Source organism: Capra hircus, chromosome 5 (genome assembly GCF_001704415.2).
Source record: "Capra hircus breed San Clemente chromosome 5, ASM170441v1, whole genome shotgun sequence".
In the NCBI taxonomy this organism is placed as follows: Eukaryota; Metazoa; Chordata; class Mammalia; order Artiodactyla; family Bovidae; genus Capra; species Capra hircus.
The window spans coordinates 113,005,597-113,018,191 of NC_030812.1; the positions used below are offsets into that span (position 1 = coordinate 113,005,597).

General features: G+C 60.5%; 1 protein-coding gene across 2 annotated transcripts in view; it reads right to left on the reverse strand.

Moving 5' to 3' along the window:
• The window catches only part of SCUBE1 (signal peptide, CUB domain and EGF like domain containing 1), a 126,863-nt gene that overhangs the window by 55,994 nt on the left and 58,274 nt on the right, over nucleotides 1-12,595 (reverse strand). The gene's annotated exons all lie outside the window — the stretch shown is intronic.

The following is a 12,595-nucleotide window of genomic DNA, read 5'->3' on the forward strand; positions in this document are numbered from 1 at the left end:
ATGTCATGTTCTTGGGCAGCCATTAGCACACGCACGGCACGCACACACGGGGGCGCACCTAGCCACCCAGATGGAGACCCCTTAGGGAGAAGCCAAGGACACTGCACCCAGGTCAGGAGGCCCCAGGCCTCATCTAAGGGATGTAAATGAGCTCTCGGGACCCACAGAGGAGGTGTTCCTGACCCGGGTCAGATTACAGGGCCTGGGCTGTATGGAGCACTTTCCAGGCCAGGGCTTCGGATGGTTTGCCCACTGACGCAGGTGGATTTAAAGGGCGGCAGTGGTGCACGGCACTTTCCAGTTTGTGCAGGCACGTCCCAGCCCCCGTGAGGCAGGTGGAGACTTTCACGTCCACCTGGGCCCAGAGAGGAGTGCAGACAGGTCGGGGGGCTGGCAGGCCCTGGCTGGCCTTCAGCTGTTGCACCCAGAGGTGCTGGCAGCCTGCTCAGCCCCTCGCTGCACTCCCGCACAAGTCAACGCTGCTGTGCTGGCCCCCTGGGCTTCAGGGCAACCGAGGGTTGTCCTCACCAGCACCACGGCTGGGCCCTGAACTAACCACTACTCTACAACACCCAGCTGCCAGAGGGGGTCTCCACGTGTACCTGGTCACTGCAGCACACTCCCCTGGACCCACAGAACGCCCAGCCCCAGAGCTGAGCCCTGCATGCCTCGGGCCCTCTGAGTTTATTCCAGGTCAGGCCACACACACCACGGTATTCCTAATCTCAGCCGGAGATTCCTGCTGGTTGGCAGATGCTCCTTTTTAAATCCATCTTAATTTTTTGCAAATCCCAGGCACCTTTTCCTCTGCGGCTTCAACTTCAAAAGGCAATTAGCCAGGGACTCCCCTGCTTGCTGGGAAACTCAGAAATGGGAGACTGCTGCGGGGGGTGGGGTGGGCAGGGAGGGGAGGTGTCCTCAATTCCTGCCCTGGCACCCCCATGCTCTAGCTGCAGCAGGCTTTTTTATCTGGAGACTTGTTCATGTTGGCCCTGCCCAGCAGGCCCCTCCAGCTGACTCAGAAGCCCCGTCCCTCCCAAGGCCAGCTGGGTTCCCCGTCTCCTCCCCTCCCAGGCTTCCAGTCTCCACCGAGAGAGGCACCACAAGGACCCGACCGGGGCCCTGGGTTATAAACCCCAGTCTCCACCAGCACCCCCCTTCCAAGGCCTCGCTGAGTGCAGAGCTGGGCTGCCCACGGGCTTTGAGGCCAGGGACTACAGACCATTCGCCCCAGAGTTCTGGCCTCTACACGCTGCCCAGTGATGTGCGTGCCCAGAATTTCACCAAGATGCACTGAGGACCCTGGAGTTGTCAGGGAGAAGGAGGGTCCCCGAGGTGGCCCGTTTGGTCCCTCGCCGGAGTCACCCATGGTTACTGGGACGTTTTCTCCACCCCAGAAGACCTGATCTCCCCTCCTGGTCTGCTTGGAGCGGCTTGGAACCCCCTTCAGTTGACCCCAGTTGATGTTTATCTTCCTGGTGATTTGTGAGGAGTTTCCAGAATTTATGAGGTCAGGGGTCAAGTGAGAGGGCAGAGGTCACAAGTCCATCAAGAGGCTAAATGTAGATGAAACGCGAGCTGCCGTCTGCCCATACTGCCTGGAGACTCCTCCCCCAGGTGACTCACGGGTCTCCCGTTCCAGCCGAGCACTAGCTCGATCGTGACCTCATCCACCGTAAGCACGGGTGCGGGGCCACTGGGCAGTGACAGATATTTCAAAACACAGACAGCCTGGCAGCTACAATCAAGACCAAAAAAAAGTCTGAAGCCGAATAAAACAAAACAAGACAAGTCAAAATGAACGAAGCATGTGTTTTGCTGACCTCTGATTTCATCTGATTTTATTACTCTTGTTATTCTTTGGCCTCGATTTTTCTCACTTAAGCAAATCAAACTGTCAAACTGGAGCCCGGAGAGCTTGGGTTTATGTGTTTAATATATTACGGCTATAAATATTTACTAGAGATTAAATGGGGAAATTCATATTTACTATTGAAAATGAAAATTTATTACACATTAACATTTAGTACGCGTGTGTGTGTGCTCAGTTGCTCCAGCCGTGTCCAACTCTTTGCGACCCCATGGGCTGTAGCCTGCGAGGCTCCTCTGTCCACAGGATTCTCCAAGCAAGAACACTGGAGTGGGTTGCCATGCCCTCCTCCAGCGGATCCTCCCGACCCAGGGGTTGAACTGGCAAGTCTCTGGCATATCCTTCATCGAAGGTGGATTCTTTACCTCTGAGCCACCCGGGAGGTCCTAACATATCGTTTGTTAAAAACTATTTCCCCAAACAAGGGGAGGGCTGGCTGAGAGGAGAAGTCTTTGCAGAGGAGACAGGAGGAGTGGGTTCTGATTCTCAACCACACTGTTTGAACTCCTGGGGGCACAGCTGGGCCTGGAGCCCTGCCGCCTAGTTCTCCAGGCATTTGTCCTCTTGCCTCCGCTAGCGTCTCGGTCGGCTGGGCCTGGTGCTGACTGTCCCCACAGGGAAGGGAGGGGAAATGGGATAGCCTCGCCCCTCCTCCACGAGGGTCTGGGGCAGAGGCTGGGTCTCCCCCACCCAAGCATCCCCCATCCTGGGAAACAGGCTGATGGGGAGCGAACAGCTGGGAGCAGCAGCCACCCACAGCCAGGCTCACGTGTGGCTGGAGTCTGCTCAGCCCGAGAGCTTCCCAAGGTACCGTCTCCTTGAGATGGTGGTTGTCAGACGATCGCCATCACGTTTAAAAATGACCCTAGCAACCACTCCACAGAGGGTTACAACTGCCCAGCTAGGGGCCAGGGGTGCGGCTTCCTCTGGGCTGGTGACTCAGCGGGACACGGGAACTGTGTGACGTTCCCCTCCACCCTGGGGCAGCACCGGCTTCCACAGGCCACTAGAAGGTCAGCTTCACAGCCGGCAGAACCACAGACGGTCAGGGCTGGATGGCTCCGGGCCATCCATCTTACAAATGGTTACAAATGGGGAGCGAGAGGCCTCGAGGCAGGAGGGATGTCCCAGGTCACACGGCAGGTCTGAAACCCAGGCTGCTGGGCTCCCATCCATGGCTCTCTGCTGTGGGGTTCACTGTGCGAGCCGTGTGGGACCCAGATGGCTGGCAGGCAGCACACGTTTTCTGGGGTGAACAGAACCGGGAAGCCGGCACAGAGCTGGTCTAATAAACCGTTCAGTTCAGTTCAATTCAGTCGCTCAGTTGTGTCTGACTCCTTGCAACCCCACGGACTGCAGCACGCCAGGCCTCCCTGTCCATCACCAGCTCCTGGAGCTTGCTCAAACTCAAGTCCATTGAGTTGGTGCTGCCATCCAGCCCTCTCATCCTCTGTCGTCCTCTTCTCCCGCCTTCAGCCCACCTGTCACTGTTAACTGTCCTCAAAATTAAGAGCCTATGAAAACCGAAGGCAGGTTCAGACTCTGGGAAGCTCTCTGGGCAGCCCCTCGACAAAGCACAGAACCCCGTGCTCCTCTCTGCCCTTCTCCCAGCCTCCGCGGAGCATGAGGCTGGAGCCTCATCTCTCCTGCAGAGCCGTCAGGTCCGCCCGAAGGCTCGTCCCTCTGGCTGAAGCCTGAAGCCAAGGCCCCTGCTCCAGCCTCTCCAGACAGCGGGAGGCTCCTCAGCACCGATGCTCTGTGACTGCGGGGGTCCCAACCCTCACCCGCTTGTCCTCTGAGATCTCACTCTCCCTCAACGGCCACCGCCAGTCTCCCCACTGGACAGGAGGAAGCAGGGAGGCCATGCCCTGGGCAGTTGCTCCCGGAAGGATCCCAGGCTCTCAGCTGACCGAGGTCAACTCTGGCCGCCTCCTGAGCAAGGGGAGAGCTAAGGTCTGGGCTCTGCCCTCCCCAGGCCCAAGCTGAGTGGTTCCCCTTGTCTGCTGCCCGATGCCCTCGCTCTGGGTGCAGTGCATCCCCTGGCTTTGTCCCGTCCTTCAGCGGGCACAGCGCTGAGGGGTGGGAGGCAGTCAGGCTCTGCACTTCCTCTGGTGCGTGTCTGCCCAGGGCTGGCCCACCCACCAGCCAGCAAGCTCCGTGAGGCTGTCTTCCTGGCTGCACACGGCAAGTGCTTAGGACACCTTGCTGCTGCTAAGTCGCTTCAGTCGTGTCCGACTCTGTGCGACCCCATAGATGGCAGCCCACCAGGCTCCTCCGTCCCTGGGATTCTCCAGGCAAGAACACTGGAGTGAGTTGCTACTGGGGAGCAAATGCCAAGGTACCAGATAGAAGGGCCAGCCCCCAGGCCAGGACGATGGTCCGGCCTGGTGCTCACACCATCAAGACATGCTGAGAAAGACTGAGCCTCGTGCACGAGGGGCTGGGCCCAGGACCCGCCTGCTTGTACCTGGGCCCCTGGTCCGAGGCCTTCTTCCCTTTCTTTAGCTGAGAAATGAGTTGTCAGCATCTTTACCTCTGAGGGTGGCCGTAAGGCTCAAACGAGAAGACTGAGAAGACTGCGAGATGTGTGTGGCCCAGAGCAGGTTCCTAAAAAGCAAAGCTTTTAGCCGTGGCTGCCGCTGCACTCTTCCCGTGTTAAATGCGAGTAGCGCAGCTGCTCTCCCTGACTGTGGGTGGTTTGAGGGCAGACCTGAGCTTTACTCTTCTCTGTATCCTAACTACCCAGCACAGGGCCTGGACCAGAGTTAGGGGTCATCAAGCAGCAACTCAAAGAAAGCAGAGAAGGAGCAGGTGAGAAAGTGAGGGGAGGGTAGGAAAGGAGAGAGACCCGGTGGAGAAAGAGAACAGAGAAGTGAAGGCTTTCTTACCTTTGAGCCACGTAAACCCGCTGCCTTATTTGGGGGATGAGGCAAGGGGCACAGGGAATTTGGAAAGCGCCATTGCGGCACGCTCTGTTGTGTTTCTGTGAGATGCAGCACCTCAGGGTGCCTGAGGCAGGGAACTCACGACGCAGGTTAAAGGCTCTGAGAAGTCCTGCAGGCTCTAGTGGGATTAGGACCCCTGCCCCTCACTTAACAGGACGCCCTGGGAAGCTCTGGATTATGGGCTGAGACCCCAGGGTGGCCCACTTCAGTCCCTCACCTTACAGATGGGGTCGGGGGGCTGAGGGACTCGGGCAGCGCAGGGCAGGGCAGGGCAGGGAACAGGGCGCGTGCTCCACCGCCTGCGCTTCTGCCCCGGGAGAGGGGTCCTGGGCGCCACACTGGAAGAGGCCTCAGGCCCCTCACCCAGCTGTGGCCCCATCCCCTGAGGCAGCCAGGCTGGTCCCTGCCAGGCAAGCCATCTCCGTGGGTGCCAGCCCGTAGGCTCCTTCAGAGCAAAGGGCTGAGCCCAAACCAGGCACAGAGCAGGCTTCTCCGAGCCTGTGGGACTGACGGACCTGGCTGACTCTGTCCTGCTGTGGCCCCCTGCTTTGCACCGTGCCTGCTCCTGAGAGCTGGACAGGAGAGCTGGCCGGGACCAGGGGCGCCCGCGGCCTCAGCCCTGCTCCCCATCTTGATACCACGCAGTGCGGAGTCCAGCGGAGAGCCCCCTTCGTCTCCTCTCATGGGGAAGTGAGATAGGGTTTCAGTGCTGTTCCCAGAAACCCCAGCCCTCGGGAGCCTGGTGCCAGTCAGGCCAGGCTGCTCGCCAGGTCGAATCTAATTTGATCCAACCCCTCCAAATCCAATTACGTCCTGCAAGCTCGGACCGTGTGTCTCCTCGATGCCCGGGATGGGGCGGGAGCCATGAGGACGCAGCAGCTGCGTGGCCAGCTCGCCGAGGTCCGTGCTCAGACTCTGACCTTTGCTGCGGGATCTTGGGCAGTCGCTTCACCGTTCTGAGCCTTGGTTTTCACCTGTGACCAGCGGCCACTTGGGAGACCCGCCTCCCAGTGCTTGCTCAGCATGCAGGCCCCCTCTCGGGGCCAGTGAGGCTGGCTGGGGGCAGGTGAGGACTTGAGGGCCTCTTCTTCGGGGGGAGATGCGTTCTGTGCTAGAAAGGTCTCTGGAGGCTGCGCGGGGGCCGTCTGCGGGGTTGGGGTGCAGCTGGAGGCAGGTGGGGGGGTGCTACCGTAATCACCCTGAACCCGACGGAGGAGCCTAAAGGGATCGCGGCTGCTGTGAGGACGGGGATGAAGGCTGGGTTGGGTCACATTTCAGAGCCCTCTCCTCTCAGTGTTCCGAAAGCCAGGGTGTGGGGGCTCGGGCTCTGACTCTCCTCTCATTCAGCCCTCCCTGTAAGCCTGAGATGGGGGTACGCCCATGGCAATTGCACACACAAGCCCACGAAGCTGGATCAGGTGAAGGGAAAATGCACCAGGGCCACGCCGTGCATGAGAACTCGGGGTCATGCTTCCTTCTCCCAAGGACCCTGCGCGTCCTTCTGATGGCCCCTCCCAGGGTCCTGGTCCTCTTGAGGCCCTGGGACAGACCCCACGGCCCTTTCCAACTGGGGCTTATTTTCCCAAAGGCCTTCCATCAGTTTTGGAAGCTCTCCAGGAGCGTGTACAGAGGTAAGCAATGGGAAAATCTGCCTGCCCCAAACCAGCATGCACACACTGTGTCTTCTGTAAAGCAAAGTTCACGGATGCATCTGACGTGGGCAGTGTGCAGGAGGCAACCTGTCTGTCCTGAGGAGCCGGCCTTTCTCATAGCCCCCCGGCCCAGGGTAACAGAGCTGGAATGCGTGTCGCTCAGGGGTCGTTGCTATGGCGACTTCATCAATAACACTGTTTTCCGCATCCCTGTCCCTTCCACACACAGGAAAGGAAGGCAAGCTGGGAACGCAGAGCAGGGAGGAGAGAACAATGACCTTGCCCCGCCTCCCCCAGCTCGGGAGGAAGGGGCTCGCCTCCCCTTCCACCTCATCGGTAGGAAATTACGGAGCCCAGAAAGAAGCTGCCACCTTCCCCGACGCAGACCCAGCAGGCTGGCCAAGCCAGGCAGGGAAAAACAAATACGGGCTCCCACGTGCTTTGACCAGGGGCTGAAGGGAATGTCAGGAGGGTTCTGCCGTGGGGGGAAGGTGCCAGGGTAGCAACAAGGATGGGACTGTGGGAGCGGCGATGGGGACAAGACCTGCCCCCGTCCGCTGTGTGCCGGGCTGGCCTGCCCGGAGCCGCCTGTGTGCCAGGCTGGCCTGCACACTTCGCACGTGTCATCTCATCATTTCTCCCCCCACCACCCCAGCAGCACACTTCTGTCCAGGCCCACTTAATGGATGAGAACACTAAAGGACCAAGAGATTCAGAACTGGGGGGGCTGGCTCTAGGGCCAGCCCACAGGTGAGACAGAACGGCGGCAGCTCTGGGCTGCAAAAGAGGCCGGCCAGAAACTCGCTGCAGGTGAACGGTGACCAGAGCGACCCTTACTGCCCGTGTCATTCCTCAGTCGTGCCGGGCTCTTTGCAACCCCGCGGACTGCACATGCCAGGCGCCCGTCCTCCAGTATCTCCTGGTGTCTGCTCAGACTCATGTCCATCGAGTCGGTGATGCCAACCAACCATCTCATCCTCTGTCGTCCCCTTCTCCTCCTGCCCTCAGTCCTTCCCAACTTCGGGGTCTTTTCCTATGTGTTGGCTCTTCGCATCAGGTGGCCAAAGTATTGGAGCTTCTCAGGACCCCTCTTCCTAGTAGATTCTATTTAATCCCACTTTGCAAATGAGGAGACTAGCTCAGAGAAAGACGTGGGCACTTGCCCCAGGGACACGGATGGGACACGTATTCCCACTTCAGAACCTGTGCTCCTGGGGGACTTCCAGTAGGCAGTGGAGCACTCGCTGCCAGGGCAGGGGCAGAGAAACTCCTCCCGTCTTCACCTTGCCCCAGCGTGATCTGGAGCAGGGAAACGACCCCACCCCGCCCTCCCTGGCTACGTCTGCTTCTGTTGTCTCTCCAAGCCCATCTCAAATGCCAGCTTCTCACTCCAAACCTCCTCCAAGACAGGGAGTGCCATCTCCATGGTCCTCAGACCCCCGGCCTGAGCTGGCTGCGGGTGGGAGCACACTCCTCCCCTCCTGGTCGGCAGGGCCCGGCACCAGGTCGGGGACGGAGGCAGCTATGAGAACACAGGCCCTTATTATGCCACCCTGCGAGGCGAGCAGCTCTGCCCTCATCTTAGAGTCACTCCAAGAGGCTGAGCGCCTTGCCCCTGGCCACTTGGGTAGGATGTGGGAGAGCTGTAACTTTGGGTCTGTCCTGTGTGACTTGAAGACCGGCCCTTCTCCAGCAGCAGCAGAGGAAACTTTCTAGAGCATAAACCTGATGGCGTCTTCCTATTGCCAAAGTCCTTTCACTGCCCTGCCCCAGCCAGGGCCCAGGGTTAGGCTGAGAGCTCTTGAACAGCACTCCAGGCCCTCCTCACCTCTGCCTGCCATGGCTCTGGAGAACAGGGATGCTCGGGCTGTCGGCCAGCAATTTGAGATTCCACTTGGGCGTCACCTCTTCTAGGAAGCCCTCCTAGCTTCCACCCTCTCCTCAAGTCCCTAGGCTGGATAAGCGGCCTGGCCTGGGCCTCCACAGCCCTCTGGATTCCCCCTCTTGTAGCACCCACCACACTCATTGTAACTTCTAGGTTACTTGGGTCTCCCCCACCAGACTGGCGGCTCCTTGAGGGAGCAGGGCCCGCGCCCGAGTCACCTCTTTGCCCCCTGGAGCCCTACACGGTGCTCGTTTCAGGCCTGAGAAATGGTGCTGAACCCAGCTGCACTGCCAAGGGGCCTGGTTTCAGCCGCTCTGGGCTTTGGACTCCACGCCAGAACACCCGCCAGTACTCAGACAACAGAATGCTCCCGTCCGCAGGCCCAGGCCTGGCTGCTGTCTGCCGAGTGCTGCTGGCCCTGGCTTGGGCCGCCTGCCCGGCTCTACCTTGACCCCCTAATTACCCTCCAACAGCATCTGCGCCTGGATGGTGCTTCCAGAGCCTCTCATTACGAGGCCTGGGCTTAGCAGAATGCAGGGCTCTGTCTCCCATCCTGTGTCCCCTGAATTACACCCTCCTGGGCAATTCCAGGGCCTGGCTGGGGTGCCGGCAGCCAGATGCCCCACACTAGACCCCTCAGCTGACCAGGAGCCCAGGCCATTCCAGGCTGCATCCCTGGGGGTGGCCCTTACCTGGGACATAAGGTTCAGACTGGGCTTCATGTACCCGGAGGGGCTAAGGGCCAGGCCGCATGCCAGGCTCTCTGCCAACGCCCCTGTCTCTACAATTCTGCGTGGCAGGTGCCATCAGCAGGCCCACCTGAGAGGTGATGATGCTGAGGCTCGGAGGGAGGTCTCTCACCTTGTTGGGGGGGTGCGGGGACCCGCCCCCACTGTGGCCGTCCCAACGGCAGGCCCACAGGGGTCCCAGCCCCTTGGCCAGATGCTTGCTTCACAGCCCCCCAGCCCTGCGTCCGCTCAGCTGCCTCGATGGCCCTCAGGGAGACTGGGCTCTGCTCCCCCTGCTGACCAGCGTCTCACGGGCTCTGCTGGTCCGACCCTCTCCTTGCTGGGCTCACCGCCCACTCCCAGGCACACAGACCCTACGGCCCTCCCACCACTTCCACCCCAGCCTTCAGGCAGAAGGCCAGGGCCCTGGGGTTGGGCGAGGGGGCACTGGCCCTTCTGAGTGCACACCCCGCCTTCTCTCAGCACTTGCCGCCCAGCCCTCCTGAGATTTGACCCCTATGCCCTCCACATTCAGATGCTCAGTTGCCTGTGTGCTTTCCCTCCATGAATCCCGAGGGGGGCTCCTGGCTGGCAGCCCCTTCCGCAGGATGAGCCCACTTCTCAGCTCTGCCTTCACCCCGCGCTCCTCTCCCGGGGCTGGACCCCAGGCCAGCCCGTTGTAGGCATGTACCCACAGTGAGGCGGGCCCCTCAGTAACCTGGTCAGCTCTGAAACCCAGCCGGAGCCTGGCTCTACACACCCGAAAACAGCCAGAGTGGACCGGTTTTCCGGAGAGCGAGGATTGGGAAGGAACTTAAAGAGCATCTGGAGGAAGCCTTTTCTTTTCCACCAAGGAGGCTGAAGCCTACTGGCCAGGACCCGCCCTGGGCCACGCAGCAGTCAGCATGGCGTCCACACCCAGCCTTCCAGCTCCCAACCCCTGGGCTGATGCCTTGACCCTCAAGTTCAGAGCTCTTTCCGTCACATCAGAAAGTGGCTCATGAGGCCCGTCTGGTTTGGGAGTTGACCAGCCTTTGGGCCCACCCACTCCTTCACCCCCGCGTTCGATACCTTTGCTGCCTGTACCGTGTCTACGCCCTGTGCTGAGGCCGCGAGCAGAGCCAGCTGGGGTGCCTGCAAGTCGTGGGGGCTTTTTCAGCTAAAACCAAGTCCTCTGCCACGGCTGCCCACCAAGTGTGTACACGGACAGACAGACAGACAGATGGAGAGATGGAGAGCTGAGACCCTGGCCGGCTCCTGGTCTGCCAGATAAAAGCAGAGGGGCAGAGCTGGCCTTCTCGGAAAGCAGGTGTGGACCCCAGCCCCCTTCAGCCCCTTATCTCTGGTTTCTGGGCCTGTCCTGGCACTGGGGGCCCCTGGAAGGCCGCCTCTGTGAGATGGGAAGGAACCTGTCTGATGGCTGTGAGCGCAGACACACGTGGGCAAACGTGGGCAGCGCTGCAGCTGCCACAGGGAGGCAGGCATTGCTGTGGTGGGGCGGGTCCGGTGTTCACCAGCTCTACTTTCCGTGGCCCTTTCTAAGGCATGTGGCCTGGAACTTGCTTGGTTTCCTTCTCTGGGAAGGGGAGGAGGGAGGTTGTTGAAGGGTACTAAAGTGGGGAGGGCTCCAACTCAGGGTCCCTGAGCCCCTTTAAGATGAAGCTGGTGCTCAGTGACAGCACCCCGGGCCCCCTTTATCCGGCTCTGCAGTGCCCGTTCTTTCCGACCTGCTCTTCACCCTGGACCCCAGGCTCCCTCCATCCCCTCCTGCACTGAGGGTTCTTCCCCTTCCTGGCCTCTGGAGTTCCCCAGGCCGACCACTAGGCGTCACCACGAGCACGTCCACGCCTCTCCGAGGCCCAGGTGGCTGGGAGCAAGGCCTGAGACGTTCTTCCCTCCTGACTTAGCACTCTGCTCAGGTTCAGAGACGAGAGATGCCCCCTTCCTTCCCCAGGGCTGCCAGACACAGTGAATGAAAACAGGCTGCTTGCTTAAGTTTGGATCTCAGATGAACAACAAAGGTTTCCCGAGTGTAAGCATGCCAAGTGTTGCGTGGGTCACGTTTGTGCCAAAAAAGAGCATTCACTACTGATGTGAAATCCCAAGTTCAAATACAGGCTGTCCCTTATTTCACCTGGCTGCCCTCCCCCTCCCCCTCCACAGGGCCCCTAATGCTGCGTCCTCTGCCTTTTTTGGCACCAGGGACTGGTTTCATGGGAGGTAATTTTTCCATGGGCGAGCGGTGGGGAGAAGGGGTCAGGCGGTAATGTGAGCGAAGGGAGAGATGGGGACTGGCCCTTAAAGCTTTGCTTGCTCCCCCGCCGCTCAGCTCCTGCTCTGCGGCCCGGTTCCTACAGTCCTAACAGGGACTGGGTACCCCTGCCCTAAAGGTAGCCGCAGACTGGCTGTGACCAGGGCACAGGTCTGTTTCTGCCTCTTGGCAGGTGACCAGGCGGAGGAGCCCAGGTGTGGGAAGGGTCAATGTGGTGCCAAGTGAGGGCTCCCCCTGCGGTTTTGGGGGAGGGCCCGGGAGGGGAAGCTGCAAGAATGCTGGGGGGCACGCCAGCAGGAGATTCCCTAAGGACACGACCAGCCCCCCAACACTGCCCACCGCGTGCCGTGGGAAACAGCCAGGCTCGGAGCCACCAACACCTGGGCTCCGGGTGGGCTCCATCCCAAACCGGCTGTGCCGCTGTCCCTGCCCGCACCTCCGCTCTCTTCTCTGCACAACGAGGGGGCCCTCTGAGGATCAGAGGGTGCAAGGGCCTGGCGCACAGAAGGAGCGCAACAGCCGTGGGGCACCCCCCGCTTCCCAGGGCTCGTATCGCGGGTGCGGACCACCAGCCTGGGGAGCCCATGCTGATTCCCACCGTTCACTCCAACTGGAACAGACTGCCGAGTGGATGCCTCACTCGGTGAACAGATGTGGAAGCTCACGCTGGGTGAGCCACCGTGTGAGCCAGGGGCACACGGGGTAGGGCTGTGGGAGCGTGGAGGAACGGGGTTCCAGGAGAGGAATTGGCTCGTGCAGGGGTGTGGAGCTGTGTGCGGGGGAGTGTCTCTGAACTCATCTCGGGCTCCCCTGCTGCAGGGGTCTCGGCCACCCACAGGCTGACCTGGGGGCTGAAAGCAGCCTCGGAAGCGAGCCTGCCTTGGTGCTGCTTGGTACCAGGGACGTGAAAGAACTTTAATCCGATCCTCTTTGTCACTTGCCCTGCGCCCACCCTGCGTCAGACGTGAGAAACGCACCCCTGCCCTTCTCAGGAGCTCACGTGCTGCTCCTAGGAGAGGACGGAGCGCCTCGGGGCTGTGTGTGTACACTGGGAGGGTGACGTGCTCGTCCCGGAGTCGGAGACAGCTCTGCGAGAGGAGATGAAGCAAATTGGGTTTTGAAGGATGATGACGAGTTCTCCAGGAAGGGAGGGGACTGGGGCCTGGCCCCTGAGGCAGAGCAGAGAGCGCACACCAAGGCCCGCAACTGGAAAAGGGCTCCCTAGCCACAGGAAGAACAGGAG